Source organism: Strongylocentrotus purpuratus, unplaced genomic scaffold (assembly GCF_000002235.5).
Source record: "Strongylocentrotus purpuratus isolate Spur 01 unplaced genomic scaffold, Spur_5.0 spur5_scaffold_2, whole genome shotgun sequence".
Classification (NCBI taxonomy): domain Eukaryota; kingdom Metazoa; phylum Echinodermata; class Echinoidea; order Camarodonta; family Strongylocentrotidae; genus Strongylocentrotus; species Strongylocentrotus purpuratus.
Window position 1 is genome coordinate 18,480,262 of NW_022145605.1, and position 16,610 is coordinate 18,496,871.

Consider the following 16,610-nt stretch of genomic DNA (forward strand, 5'->3'; position numbering starts at 1 on the left):
GTGGATTTACAGAAGAATGATGAAAACATCCTGGAAACGAATGAAAACCAACAAAGAGATATTGCACATGACAGGGCGTAACCAAATTGCACTAGTATGATTAGTTAAGGAGACTAAAACTGCAAGCGTGCACCAGAATGGCACAAGATAGAGTGAAATGGAGAGATGTTGCAATCAACCTCTGAACCGGGAGAAGATACTTAGATATATAGATAGATAGCATGAATACATGTACATGTATTATTCCTTGTATATATTTGTGTATACAATTTAAATATTGGCATTTAGGAATTAAAATTAAATAAAATTAAATATATAAATCATATAGAGAAACACGAACGGCAAGTTATTTCAGTCCAAATGGGTATTTGCATTTCAATTTAAAAAGAAGAAAACAAGAAAAAAAAACAGAAATACTAAGTTCGACTGCAAGCATTTTCTTGGTTGTGTGAGGGTCTTTTTGTTTTCTGCATGGATAGTTGTTTAAAATCCTGGAAAGAGTGAATAACCTGGGTACTTTAATATATGAATATAGGATGCAACATGGCACAGAAAAAAAATCGCACAGTTGGTATTGATCTTTTGTATTAAAAATAGCTTACATTATTTCGAACTTGTGAAGAATTTGAAAAATGTAAGTACCTTCAGTTTTATCAACAGTTTTTTTTTTAGGTTTCATTTTTTTCTATTTATGTGCATTTTTACAAGAAAACTTTGCAGTCGCTTTACTGATGCCATTTTCTATATCCATTCGTTTTTGAGTGAAGACTGTTATAGAAAAAACGAGGATAAATATAATAATTAGATTCTTGACTATCGTTATATTGGTAACAATCGCTTCAAATTATTCTGCGGCTCTCCGTGTTTGGAAGTGCGAAATAGAACAGCTTACTTTCCCAGATCCAAGCCACCGTGTATATGTTGCACTGTGGAGTGGGCACAAAGTGCTATTTCACGTTTCCAGTAATCAAAAATTGACCCACATGTAATCCAAATCATGCAGTTGAAAATCATAAAATCACTCATAATGTACAATCCTGTTATGTTTTTTATAAATATAATGCTTCCTGGGAGAAATTTCAATTATTTAAACATATTTGTGGCTTACACCCAGTAAATATAATCGATTGATCGATCTGTATTGAAAAACAAGTCAGAAAAAATATTGGAACCAACGGGACTTGAACCTGCATCTACTGCTTGCCGGGCAGCGACTCTACCACCAGGCCATCACTGGTCAATGGCACAGTCACGATGAACTAGAAAAAAAACCTAAGCTCTCCTGATTCATTCTGACTCATTAATATTCATTAGTCCGCCATAGGAAAATAACTTTTTTTATAAATGTAATGCTTCCTGGGAGAAATTTCAATCGATCTTATTTACTGGATGTAAGCCACAAATATGTTTAAATAATCCTGTTATGGTAGATAATGCAGATGGATTTAGTGTCACTGCTTACAAGAATGGTAAAGAAGACAATGTTTCAATTGTGTATCCAAAACATAATAGTTAGCCCCAAATGTTTTTTAAAATATACTGTCAGTACAAAAAAAATAACCTAGCTTTGTTTGTCCCTACACATTTCGATATTTAAAACAAATTCTATCTGATGTTATCTAGTTTTTGAATTTCTTTATACTTGTACTGCATTGCTATGCATATTTATATTATGCTGGATTTGTAGACAGATATACAAACAAGGGAAGAAATTTTAGTCTATCTACCATTAGTTTAGCTCATTCTGGTATTTATTTATCATACTTTTTTTTTTAGATTGACACTTAAATTCACTTTGGAAAAAAGTCGACGTTTTTGCATATTTTCGGGGTAATACATGTACATACCGTAACGAAACAAATTTACCAACAACTTGTGAAACTTAGTGCACACCTTTTAAAGTAGACACACGAAGAATCAAAAGTGTTTTGAATTGATGCAAAACTCATATTATTGCGAAGGGGAAGCCTTACTGATCAAATACAACAACTCTCCTCTTCAAAATATGTTTCAGGCCCGCAGTAATCAACTCTCAAAAATGTTAGTTTTGAGATCCAGATTTTCTGCCTTCAGCGGTCCTTTGTAGAGCGTCAATATTTGTGACGTCACACACGGGACACGGCTGGCTAGCTGCAGACTAATACGTGCCTTCACGGTTGTTTCATCGCAAAGCATGCCGGGACATAATTCTAGTCCATTTTCACCTTCGCCGTGATCAGCTGTCCTGTTGCAAACAACGGGATTCGTATCGAATCAACATCATAATCTTGTACATAGTCCGCTATTCTGCAGTGATTTTCTTCCAATCCAGTATCATTTGTACGGTAAGAAAACCAAAGTTTGTGGTTATTCATTTGTATGACTAATAAAGCTGATAATACGACGTAATGAGAGTGGGCCGAGATCCAACTTTAGTAAATGTAGGCCTAGATCTAGTCCCGTATGTTCAAATGTGTGTGCATTTTAAGTAGACTGATTGTCTTTTAAGCTGCTTAAGTACACTCGTCTCGTGTTTTAGGTAGAAATGTACAGTAATATGAGATTTATGTCTCATGAAATATGAATAGACTTTCTAGATCCTATAATTGATAATGGAATAGGGTCTACTAGAATGGCCGACAGTTAGGCCTAGAAAGTGATTGCAATTAGAAATTATAAATGTAAGAAAGTAAAAGAGGCCATGTCCATGAAAACGATAGATTTTTTCGATCTGGATCTGAATATAATAGTCTGATATCAATGAGCTCTACTTGAGGATCTACATGACGGGGGCATACGGAGGATTTTTTCGAGGGGGGGGGGGGGGGGGGGGCCGGGGGGTAAAATTTGAAAATCACGCAGTCAATTTCACAACGACTCGGCCAGCCGGTGAATAAGCCGGGGGTGGTAAGAGCACCTTTTTTTTTCCTTCTTTTTTTCCCCGAAAATATGAAATTTGGGAGACCGATATTTTGTTCAGTTGGTGGGGGGTAAGGTCACCTTTTTTGGGTCACCCTTTAGCACAAAAAATGTTTTATTTATTTTTGTTATTAAAAAAGTGAGGGGGGGGGGGGTCCTCAAAAACACACACACACATAGTCTAAACAAAATTGGAGGAGGGGGGGGGGTTCAACCCCCGAAACTCCCTCCCCCCTGCATACACGTCTGCTACATGATCTAGTGTTGAAGAAGTGATGAGGGTTCTTTGGTCACAAACTTAAATTTGATTTTCTTTTCCCTTTTATTTATCAGTTGCAGCATCATCGAACACTATGACCCATGAATCAGAAGATAACGTAGATGCTACGAGAGAGCTCATTTCACAATGGACAACAGAAGTGTTACGTGACTTTCTACAAGGAGGGGACTCAAGCTTGGAAATCGAGTACCGGTAGTCATTATTTTATGGGTGTTCTCTGCCTTGACTCTGGGGGTACTGTTCAGCCATCCGAGGTAGAGATAAACTGGACGATGGATGGAGAGGGGGCGGGGGGGGGGGAGAAAGGCATGCAGACTGCAGAGCTGGTCGTCTACTATGTATAGAGACATTTGTGTGTACCTAGTAGATAAGGACCCTCCATCACTAGAGGGAAGAATGAGAGACTACAAAGAGGGAAAGGCATTTAGTTATTTTGCCAGTTTCTGGTTAGGGAGATATTTTTTTCATCTCGTGGGAGAAAGCTGTCTGTAATTCAAAATCATTTGATACTTGAATAAATTTAGTTCATTTTCTAGACTGTTTCATGTCAAACCGTTGATTCTACTTTCTTGTGAGTATAGTCAGAGAGATAGAGAAGTAACACGAGTAAAGAATGAAAAAGAAGCTAATATTTGAACGAGGAGGAGAAAATGGAGATTACGTTGTTGCCCATAGAGTTGGAATAATTGTTCTTACCACTTTTTATTAAATGATTGTGACCATTTGGTTTATTGTTTGTACATAAAGGTCATATGTTATAAGAACTGTATTGATCAATCTAAAGAGTCTTATAGATTGATTAATACAGTTTTGAGATGATGATGATGATTGTGATGATGAACGAGAAGGAGAAGAGGAGGAACATATCATGAGTTGATGGAGAAAAGATTGATAGAGGGGTTATCATTACAGAGAGAGAGAAAGAGAGATGGACTAACATGAGGAAGGGAGAGCAAGAATGGAGGCTATGACATAGGGGAAGAGATAGAAATCAAAATTATATTTATACTAACATTTACTAAATTAGAATAGTAAATTAGAAGATAAAGCTAAAGGAAAGAATGCAAACTAAAATTAAGCAAAGACCATCACAATATCGTTTACATTATAATATAAATTAAGTAAAGGTACATGGAAACGTGTACATTTGTAAAATTTAATCTCTTGTTCTCTTAGATCTTCCTCTTCACACCTAATTCTTGCTCTCCCTCTCTATCTCTCCCTCCCCTCTCTGTCTCTTTCTCTTTTCTCTCTCCTTATTATCACTCTTTCTCTTTCATTAAGCGTCGACATCTCTCTCGATGCCTCTCTCTGTTTCTATGATTTTTCTCTCGTTAAATATTTAAAACATCAGGTCTGTCTGACCTTCCTCTCTTGAATAAATCATGAATAACTTCAACTCGGCGTCCTACATACAGTAATGATTGCTTAGTACTCGTCTACAACCTTCTCTGTGTTGTTTTATTTTATTGATAAAATAGATATAACCATGAGATGAATACAAGTTAGATCAATATCAACAGGTTTAATGCAATGCATATAAGTTGACATCTTATGAAGAAGTAGTACCACCCCCGCCCCCCCTCCAGGAACGGGAACGGAGGTACCGCATGCGTGTTCCCAAAATCTCTGGCTCGTAACAAAGAAAAAGATCTGCCCGTATTGACTTTACACACTGGACTTTTGCTGAGAAGGGGGGGGGGTACCACCTTTAATGCAAACACATTTAAAGGGATCGGGTAACTTACTCTCAGATTCTGAAACAAAATCCTGGATTTAGCTCATGCTGCAATGATAAATTTAGGTCAGTCAGGAACTCAATGACTTTTACAATCCGATCGCCTGTCTGATTATCAAGATATTTACGATTGGAAATCGAAACCAAATTTTGTGTTTGCCAAACGATTTTCATAACACTACAGTTTATTGGGGAAAACGAGTATGGTAAAAGGGGTCAAACAAAGATTTTTACTTTTTAGAGGCACTTCTTGATCATTTTGAAGCACAATTTTGTTAGGGCTTCAGTATTAATACACCATATCACAGACACTGGTAGCACGTAGGGCCATACGTCCATCTCGGTTTAAACATTGTTATACATTGTTAAACAATGCATTTTACAATACCTTTACAACATACACCATACACCATTTGCTGTCACATGGTTTGGAAATCACATTACAGATAATAATTCTACAACTGTGAGGTTTCACCTGTCGTCATTTGATACCCGAAGGAACACCTTTTTAGGGGCTAAATCTAATTTTTTCACAAGGCAAAATAACTATATGCCTTCCCCTCTTTGTAGTCTCTCATTATTTTTCCCTCTAGTGATGGAGGGTCCTTATCCAGTAGGTACATACAAACATAGTAGGCCAGTTCTGCATGCCTACCCCCACCCCCCCCCCCCCCCAATCCATCCATTGTCCAGTTCCTCACAGTGTCTACCTCGGATGGCTGAACAGCTACCGCGTCAAGGCAGAGAACACCCATAAAATAATGACTACCGGTACTCCATTTCCAAGCTTGAGTCCCCTCCTTGTAGAAAGTCACGTAACACTTCTGTTGTCCATTGTGAAATGAGCTCTCTCGTAACATCTACATAGTACATGCACGTTATCTTCTGTTTCATCGGCCGTGTTCGATGATGCTGCAACTGATAAATATAAGGGAAAAGACAATCATATTAAGTTCGTGACCACAAGAATGATTGTAACAAAAGAATCCTTATCACTTCTTCAACACGTAGATGCTCAAGTTGAGCTCATCGATATCAGAATTTATATCCAGATCCAGATCGACAAATCTATCATTTTCATGGCCTCTTTTACTTTTTTACACTTAATTGCAATCACTATCTAAATGTCAGCCATTCTAGTAGACCCTATTCCATTATCAATTATAGGATCTAGAAAGTCTATTCATATTTCATGAGACATAAATCTCATATTACTGTACATTTCTACCTAAAACACGAGACGAGTGTACTTAAGCAGCTTAAAAGACAATCAGTCTACTTAAAATGCACACACATTTGAACATACGGGACTAGATCTAGGCCTACATTTACTAAAGTTGGATCTCGGCCCACTCTCATTACGTCGTATTATCAGCTTTATTAGTCATAAAAATGAATAACCACAAACTTTGGTTTTCTTACCGTACAAATGATACTGGATTGGAAGAAAATCACTGCAGAATAGCGGACTATGTACAAGATTATGATGTTGATTCGATAAGAATCCCGTTGTTTGCAACAGGACAGCTGATCACGGCGAAGGTGAAAATGGACTAGAATTATGTCCCGGCATGCTTTACGATGAAACAACCGTGAAGGCACGTATACACGCGCGACTCCTGTATGCGGCCGGTACCGAGCTGTTTGTCCAGGGTGTGACGTCACTATTCAGAGCTCGCTACGCTCGTGTTTTTGGCTTACGTTCGGGGGCGCTTGGGGGTCTAAGAAGGGTCTTGAAAATTGCATTTTACGCCTTTCCATGATATCTATATGATTTTTCAGCAAAATATTCGTGTTTTTCAAGAAAAAAAAAATCTTTCCATCCATATGTAATTTGTTCTAATTATCAGTTGTTAGTAAATTTTCTTTGTGTAGCTCCTTTAAGATTCAAGTTCAATTGTCTATATGCACTGTATAGTAAATACACTTTTTTTTCTCCAAATGGTATTGCACACAATATCTCCAGGAAATATATCCATGGACATGAAGACCTACAAAATGAAAATTATTCTTATGAACCAATGAAATTCATGAATATGGAGTTTTATACTTTAATCTATCGATAATAAAGATATATACAATTTTCATTTTAATCTTCTGTTCATCTTCAACTTTTCCCTATGACAAGTTCCCCGTGATTAACTATTCCATAGGAAAACTAGCCCTCTGAACCGCCCCACGTCCTCGTATTTTTCATGATAACACTCCTGTTGTTCCTGTTTTACAATTATGTTTTTAGTAACGGTGTACATAATGTTTGTCGCTATATTCTTTGGTGTCAATGGCTTGTGCTCCATAACATAACTTACTTTAATACAATGTTTAACATACAACAATAACCTTTTCTTATGAAAATATACCGTAACCTTTTTTTTCCACTGCATTATCATTTCATAATTTTGTACAATTCTTGAAATTGTTATTGATTTGTAATTTTGTTTTAATTATCTGAATGAAAATAACAAAATTAAATTCTGATGAATGTACAATTAAATGATTGTTTCAAACATTGTTTATCTTGTTGTAACCTATTAGTAATTTGGCGTACGATTTAAGAAATATATAAAAAGTACATGTTTTCAGGAAAATGCTAAACATTGGGGAAGGAGACAATGGATATTTCCAATTACAATAATTCTATCATTTAATGTTAATAAACTCATTAACGAAACATTTAAGAATAAATCCATTCCAATGTCACAACCATATGGCTCCGTTTAGTCTCATTTCACAACGCCCCCTATCGTCAGAGCATGGTCAGATTCAGCAGCCTAACATGTTAGCCTATGGACGTTTTTTTAAAAATCGTTAAAAATTCATTTTTTGTTTAAACGAAAAGCACATCCACCCCGACGTACGTTATCACTAGCTCTTTCATTGGAGCCCTCATGTCTCATTCACTATGAACATGACTGACAATGAGAGCGGACAAAATATACAGTTCCTCAGGTAGACAAAGGAACATCCCTTACTGCTTTTATGTAAAAATGTGTAGAACAGGTGTCACATGCATATTCACCTTTTTACATAATAGCTGTGAAGGGATGTTCCTTTGTCTACCTGAGGAACTGTATATTTTGTCCGCTCTCATTGTCAGTCATGTTCATAGTGATTGACTTTTGAAAGTTCACCCACCGTAATTTTTCAAAATAGGTTGCAAGCTCGTCATTGCCTATAATACACATGTGAAACAAGCCTAACTTTGGACTCAGTTTACCAAGCGATTTGAAGATTATAGGTCGAGCACACGAAACATAAAAAGCATGAATTATCATAGATCACTTCTGCCTATTTCGTTTTGTCCATTTCATCCAACCCCCCACCGTAATTTTTCCATTTAGTAAAAGCAAACATTTTGCCGAGTTTAGCAAAAACATGAATATTCATTAACGGTCAGACAATACAGCCTTTTAGTACGTAACGTATAGTGAATGGGAATGTGCGATGATCCGTGTAGGAGGTAGAGGTCAGTGGTTTGTGCTGGCAATGTTCACGCGAGCGAAAATGAGACAATCGGAGCAATATGATAATCATGACAGTCTGAAGCTATGTTTTGCATGTAGCAGGTAATTGCCTAGAACCTCGAAACTTAAACACTTCAGAAAGGCGATGAGCTTTGAATACTTTATGAGTTTTAAAGAAGCAGATTTTAGAAGGATGTTGTCTCGGAGATTCCACAATGTCAAGAAAAACGTTTTTCTTTTTTTTCTTTTTTTTGACGGGTGACCGGGTCGGACAACAAAAGGCCTATCAAAGCTTAAAGGGCATCTTATATGGTCGCCGATATAAATTGAGATACATCCTTGAATAATCGATCATTTTGATAAGCTTAAATTGCGGCTCTTTTTAGCAGTAAAACACACACAAATATAATGGATTAGTATGCAGGCATAAATGGCAAACCTTCTTCGGGTATGTGAACTGACAATGGAAATTCGTGATTACAGAAGCTGGACTCTGACCACACCCTTTCATCTTGGATAATTATTAATGATTGAGAAAAGAAGAGAATGAAAGTAAATTGTGTAAGTAGTAGTATTAGTACAGTAGTACATTGTACATTAGTACATAGTACATTAGCAGCAACAGCTGCAACTGTAACATTAATAGTAATAGTAGTAATACTAGTAGTAAGTAGTACATGTAGTAGTAGAAGAAGTAGTTATAGTTGTAGTAGCAGCAGTAGTTTAATATTAGTAGTAGAGGATTGTACATCAAGAATATTCACAAGTCTAAGCATTTAAACATCGTTTCCCACTTATTATTGAGTATTAAATGACAGATAAAACAAACCTACACCCTTTATTTAGGATCTGAATTACTTGATACTGTTTTATAATTCCTCTCATCTTTTCGAAAGGTGGATTCGGAATATATGGCTATATTTTGTATGACTGTTATCAAAACTATACATGGACTTTCAAGGAAGTTGCAAACCCCAAAAATAACAAAGCTACTGAGAAGCAGAATTTTAGGCAGTTATGTTCATAATTCAAACCCTGAACTTAAAGGGACATTTAACTGAGATCATCAACGAATGCAAAATACAACAACTTAAAATATTATGTAAATGAAAAGAAGTATGTAATAAAACAGCTGGCAGCAAGTTATGGTTTAAGAATGGTTTAACAAGTACGAATTATTCAAATGTTGCAGCAACAAAGCTGAATATACCAACGTTTCCACAAAGAGAATGTACAAAGATATCATAATAATGTAGTAAACTTTTGTTCAATCATGAATTCATATCAATGGTAATTACATGTTGGCACCACTGCCATGAAAGTATATGAAGCGCTGTTGAAATCTAACATTGTAAGAAAAAGATGTTTGAACATTTTGAAAACAAAATGACAAACACTTGGTCAGAAAGAAGTAACAATATACTTGCACATGTATTTTGAAATAGAAATATAAGAGCAAAATTCGTACTGCATTATTGGTTGAGTGAATTCTATTTTTTTTAAACAAACGTAGCTGAAACTTGACGTTAGTTTCGAGCTCTTTGCTTTCATAGGCTCTCAAATTGATAGTTAAAGCAGGGAGGTGAAAAAAAAGGAGGCGAAAATCTTGTAATTTATTCAAGCGCATTCGTGAGTTCTAAAGCGTAATAATGGGATGCGTAACATTCCACTTGGCTTTGAAGTTCCATGCTCCGAACCGCGCTTCCACTGCGGGGACTTTCGGAAGCCAGGCACCAGTTTTACATTTATTACAAAATATTAAATTACCGGCAAAATTTCAGTGCAAATCAAAAACATTATAATGGGATTGTTTTGAGAATAGCGCATCAAACAATTTTTCTAATTTAGTACTCCGTCCTTCCTATAATTTCTGTACTAGAGCTGGTAAAGGAAAAATTGCCATGCATTATGGTTTAAGGCATGCCCACACAGAGGATTTCTTTATGTTGGGGGTCGGGGCAAAATGCAATGAATTATTGATAATTTATTGCATTTTCTTTGTTTTTGTGTATTTGTGGGGGCGGCGACGTACCCTAGCCCCCGCTGCGTACAGCCATGATTCATTGGCTAAGCAATGGCCTCGTTACTGTGAGCCCCCAGGATAAAAACTGTGCCGATGTGATATATTAGTGCCCTTTTGTGAGGCATTATTCCCCATTACTGTCAGTTATGACTTAATTACATAGGTCCCCAAGTTGATTAGCATAGTAGCACACATATAATTTAGCAGTCACGTAAACCAAACACTCACAAATTATTATTCAATTAAATCTAAGAAAGTATACTATTATCTAGATCTATTAGGAATAAATCATTGTCAAAATCATTTCACAAATTGGGGTAAAAATAATTATACCACCATTCTGACCAACAGTGTATGATAGGTAACCCTTTACTTTGACAAGTTTCCTCTTTCCCCATCTTATTAGGGCTCCTTTTCACCTCTGATGAGTGCCGTTTGGGTGTCCTTATTCAACTCTGATGATTATGTTGATGATGATGATCCAAAGCACTTGTATGGCGCCATCTGTCTGTTTTAAACATTCAAAGGCGCCCGCTCCTCCAATAGTCATGGACTTCATATTTGCTTACAACTGGGTCTTGAGGCCTGAGTTTAAGCTTTCTAGCTGTCGCGAAGAATAGGGGGAGGGTGGTCCAGAGGCGTGGAACAACTGAAGAGAAAGCACGATCACCAAACCCCCGGAGTCGTGTACGTGGAACTTGGAGAAGAAGTAGTCCTGACGAGCCTAAAGGCTGACGTGAATGATGTTCTTCTGGGGCCTGATCGTGATCAGCCTTACACCAGCATCCAAGTTATATTGATATTAATATGTTTTTCTGTGGATGCACAAAAATTAAATACTTTTTTTGAGTTAAATCATAAAAAAGTAAATTTTGATAAACTATATATTTAAAAATCAATGACTAGGAATTAACAATATTCGGAAAATAGTATCAATTCATCAAAGTTCAAAAAAGAGATTTTGTGAAATGTCATGCACGTAATATGACAGAAATCATGTAACCTGGGCAAAGGCATAGGGAAATCAAGTTTTGGGGGATAAAAAGAGAAATTAATAGGATAAAAATATATAAAGCAATTGACAAATAGTGAGGCAATGCCGCAACAAACTGATAACCAAATTGGCAATATATGTAGAGATTCTTTAAGTTCGATAGTCTTTTTTTATACTTTTACAAAAATGCATAACCTCCTTATTAGTTATCCGATTTTACTAAATTATCTAATGCTCTGTTTCTCTTCTTTTTCTGCATCTATTAAAAGCAAATTATTCTTGGAGTGGACTTAGCCTTTAATGAAAACGTCATGACGCGTGCTATGGCTAAAAAGGCCTGCCGTACTATAAAGAATAATCATGCATGATATAAAATGGCGTATGAAATGCCCCCCCCCCCCTCTTACCACCAAGAATATGCTTGCAAAGTTTTAAAAAAAGAACGGAAAGGGTGAGACAACTTTCTAATTTTCTCTTAATAATATTTCAGCAACGAATTGAGAGCTTTGGTAGATACCTTAGACTCTGGGCACATAATGTATTGTAAAAGATAATCAGGATAATAAGGATCAGAATGATACCACTCCTAGTAGGCCTACTACTACCTGTACGATTACGCTACTGCCATCGATGATTAAGCTGATAGTGCTGATAATATCAATGATATAATAATACTAATGATGATAACTATGATGATTATACTACTACTAATGATTATCTTAATATTCATCACATTCGTATTTATGATATTTTATAATGATAATAATAATAATCATGATATTAATCATAATAATAATAATAATAATGATACTACTACTACTACTACTACTACTACTACTACTACTACTACTTCTTCTTCTATTACTACTACTACTACTTGTGATTACCATGAGACGCTCCATAAAATAGTGCCACAATGTTGTTTGATGTTTATTGTTGTAAATAATTTTGTAGCTCGCACACAGTAGATTAAGATCGCTTGCTCGATCTTCTAATTGAAGACAAGTCACACAAAAATCTTGGAACCAGCGGGATCTTCTTAGTTAAAACCAGAAATATATCCTAACAACAATTGAAACTTCTCCCATGAAGCCTAACATTTAAATATGTTGTTTATTAAAAAAAAAAAGCATAGTAGTGACGATGAACAGATAATAAAACCATAATACAACGTCATTGATCGTGAGAATATTCACTTCTATTCATCTGCTTGTGCTCATTCCTGCGAACAGTTGAATCAATCGAGTGAAATCATCTGTGAAATGAACCATTATGAGTCCCTAACGAATAAGTTGCTATTATATTGCTACTCATATGCATAATTATGTATATGATTTGATACATGGGTTTTCCCCACGAAGTGAGTGTGACATTCGAAGATATTGTGAAATTCAATGCAAATACTGGAGAATCCAGTACTGGAAACTACAGCATTCATCAAAGAACTGTTTATTAGTTATACAACTCTCACCAGGAGCAACATTTCTATACCTTGATTCGGTTGAGTTTGTGCCATCGGCTTTATATTTGTACTGAACGCAGCATTGATAATTGATATATATATAAATATGGCCGAGTAAGTAAACAATTACCCAATATATATTTGTATATATATTTATATAATGTATACATATATAAATTATGATATGAAAGGAAACCAATGGGGAACTTTGATTTAAGCTACACAACCATCATTCTCTCATTTTCTTTTTGTATTGTATTTGTTTCCACGAGAGTTGTCAAAGCTGTTGTACAGGCTATTTCCTTTCATATTTTTATGTATATATATATATATATATATATATATGAATGATATGATAGCTGAAAATGCCTGAAAATGGAATATTTGCACGACTTTTTGTGTATGTAACCTTATATCTATACTGTTACGTCGATTTCCATTTGTGTGTTTAATGCCAATCGTCACTCGAATAGCGATGAAGCTGTAAAATGTCAAATGTTTATTAACAGATCCATCAAGGCCTAAGGGCTTTATTTATGTAGTTCCCCTTTTCATTTTCATTTCTAAATTTGTTCATGAATAATTTTGTATCTTTTGTATCAATGTAATTTTTAATCGAGAATGAAATAAATGCGAATTCAATTCAATTCAATTCAAATTAATTTACATGTTAGTCGATGTAAGCTATAATTTTGAAGAGTTGCGATCAATCAAACACAAATTGGCAACTCTATTACATATCTTGCGAGGTCCCCTCCCACGTACTCTGTACCAAAAAAGATGTTTCTCTAGAACCCCTGAATGGTAAGAATTTATTCCGTCATCAATAACTATGAACATTCCATTTCGAGAATTGTTTTCTGTCAAACAAATTGGAGAGGAGCTCACACGATAGTCACTGTGATACCGAAATGGGATATTTAAAATGTGATAACTTGTTTATCTTTAATCATATTTGATTAGATTTTAATCAGAATAATTATAATGAATCGTCGTTGATCGTGAGAATGTTCATTTCTATACATCTTTCTCTGCTAACTAAAGCGAACAGTGGAATCAATCGAGTGAAATAGACTGTGAATTGTTTTTTTCATTTCCTGTCCTTTATTCGCTAAAAATTCAAAAGCACATATGAAGAGCTCGGTTCCAAAAGGTACGACATCCTTTTTTGAATTAAAATTAATTTTGTTTTTGCATTAACGTACACATTTCCAGAAACATCATACACTGACACTTCCAAAAAGCTGAATTTCAATTGGAAAGTAACAAACAAATGGCATTTAAAATCGATTCGGTTCCAAAAGGTATTATATATCCATTTTTATACATTGCATGTCTTGTTATGATAATGTGAAGTTGTTCCAAACCCCTTGGCACTAAACAATTCAAGTCATTCATTGTAACTTGCATACAGTATGCAAGATTTCCGTTCCAAAAAGGACTACTTCCACTTTCGGATCCAGAAGGTACTACATCCACACAAACAACACAAACAAAAATCATGAAAAATATTTGTGCAGACTTAGATTTTTTATAGAGTGGCTTTATACTTGTACCATACAATAGGATAATCGTTTTTTTTTTCATCTCAGAACTTGGATTTATGGATGTAGTACTTTTTGGAACCGAGCTCTTCATATAAAAACAAAGTTACAACATTGGGGCTAATAAAAAGGGCAAATATACATTATGTGTTTGAATACTGTTAATTGTTGTAAAAATTAGGCTTGCACCCTGGGTGCAGCACCCAGTAGATTAAAATAGTGTAATGTTTGATCTTCTAATTGAAAACAAATAGTGGAATTACCCGAGTTAAATCAACTGTAAATTGTTTTCCTCATTTCCTGTTCTTTATTTGCTTAAAATTGAAAAGCACATTAAAAAAAAAAACAAGGTTACGAAGTTGGGGCTAACAAAAAGGGCAAATATACATTATGTGTTTGCCTGGGAACGTTCCAGACGTACCCTACGTATATGTTATGGACAGCTGACTTGCATCTTGCATAAGGTATGCAAGATTTCCGTTCCATAAAGGACTACTTCCACTTTCGGATCCAGAAGGTACTACATCCACACAAACAAACACAAACAAAAATCATGAAAAATATTTGTGCAGACTTAGGTTTTTTTATAGAGTGGTTTTTATACTTGTAGCATACAATAGTATAATCATTTTTTGTTTTCATCTCAGAACTTGGATTTATGGATGTAGTACTTTTTGGAACCGAGCTCTTCATTTTAAAAAAACAAGGTAACAACATTGGGGCTAACAAAAAGGGCAAATATACATCATGCGTTTACCGCTGACATTTTCAGAACCTACGAATTGAGTTCGGGTAGACATCTTGGATGTAGTACATCAATAAATCCTGGACATATGACGTATTGCAAAATATAATCGGATGATAAGGATAAGAATGATACCACTACTACCAGGTGTACTATATGCTATGTGTACTACTATATATACTACTACGATTGATGATAATGCTGATGATGCTGATGAAAATAATAATATAATAATCATCATCATCATCATATTCATCTTATCCATTTTTATTAGTGATAACAATAATAACAAAAATAATGTTTATACTACTTTTACTACCATTGAAATAGTACCAAAATATTGTTAATTGTTGTAAAAATTTGGCTTGCACCGAGTAGATTATGATCGGGTGTTTGATCTTCTAATTGAAAACAAACAGTGGAATTACCCGAGTTAAATCAACTGTGAATTGTTTTTTTCATTTCCTGTTCTTTATTTGCTTAAGTTCAAAAGCACATATAACAAAAACAAGGTTACGAAATTGGGGCCAACAAAAAGGGCAAATATACATTATGCGTTTGCCACGGAACTTTCCAGACCTATACCAATGTGGTATGGACGGCTGATTGGCTAGTTTGGATGTGACGTCGAGCGAGCTACCTTTGCGCTGCGTACAATATACTGTGATGATGGCAACTGATTAATTTATAGTTTGGCAGTGACATCGAGCAAGCGAAAATGAGACTACAGTAGCTATATATACTGGCGAATCCAGTAGTGGAAATCACAACAATTCATCAAGGAACTGTTTGTTAGTTATAACAACTGTCACCGAGAGCAACATTCCATTACCATGATTCAGTTGAATTTGTGTCATCGGCTTTTTACTTGTACTGAACATAGCATTGATAATTGATAGAGAAATATGGCCGAGTAAGAAAGCAATAACTAAATATACGTTTGTATACAGGCGCGTACGGGGGGGGGGGGGGGGGGGGGGTTTGGGGGGTTAACTCACCCCCTTTGGTATTTTTATGTGTATAAACGCCCCAAAAAAAACCTAAAACCCCCCCCCCCCTTTTGGATTTTTTTTTTTTTTTTTAATTAATAAAAAAAAAAAAAAAAAAAAAAAAAATTATCCCCATGACTGACCAACAACAGGTGACCGTACCCCCCCCCCCAACGGAGCAAAATGTCAAATTTTCAAATTCCCCCCCCCCCCTCTTATTCAGCGGGAGTTGTTGCGATTTTTGTTGGGACCAAAAAAAAAAAAAGTGTCCTCTTACCCCCCCCCCCCCCCCCCCCGCTTATTCAGCGGTCGGCTGAGTCGTTGCGATTTTTGTTGGGACCCTCCCCCCCCAAAAAAAAAGTGTCCTCTTACCCCCCCCCCCCCCCCCCCAACCCCCCGGAAGTCGGAAGATGAATAAAATAAAAAAAGATAATTCGTGCGAGTTTCATGCTAATTTCTAACTGTAGAACTAT

General features: G+C 35.7%; 1 long non-coding RNA gene across 1 annotated transcript; it reads left to right on the forward strand.

Moving 5' to 3' along the window:
• The first annotated feature begins 2,273 nt into the window (after positions 1-2,273).
• On the forward strand, positions 2,274-3,789 carry LOC115926531. Its single transcript, XR_004065068.1, has 2 exons — positions 2,274-2,324; positions 3,232-3,789. It is a non-coding gene; the product is annotated as an uncharacterized LOC115926531 (long non-coding RNA).
• The last annotated feature ends 12,821 nt before the right edge of the window (positions 3,790-16,610 follow it).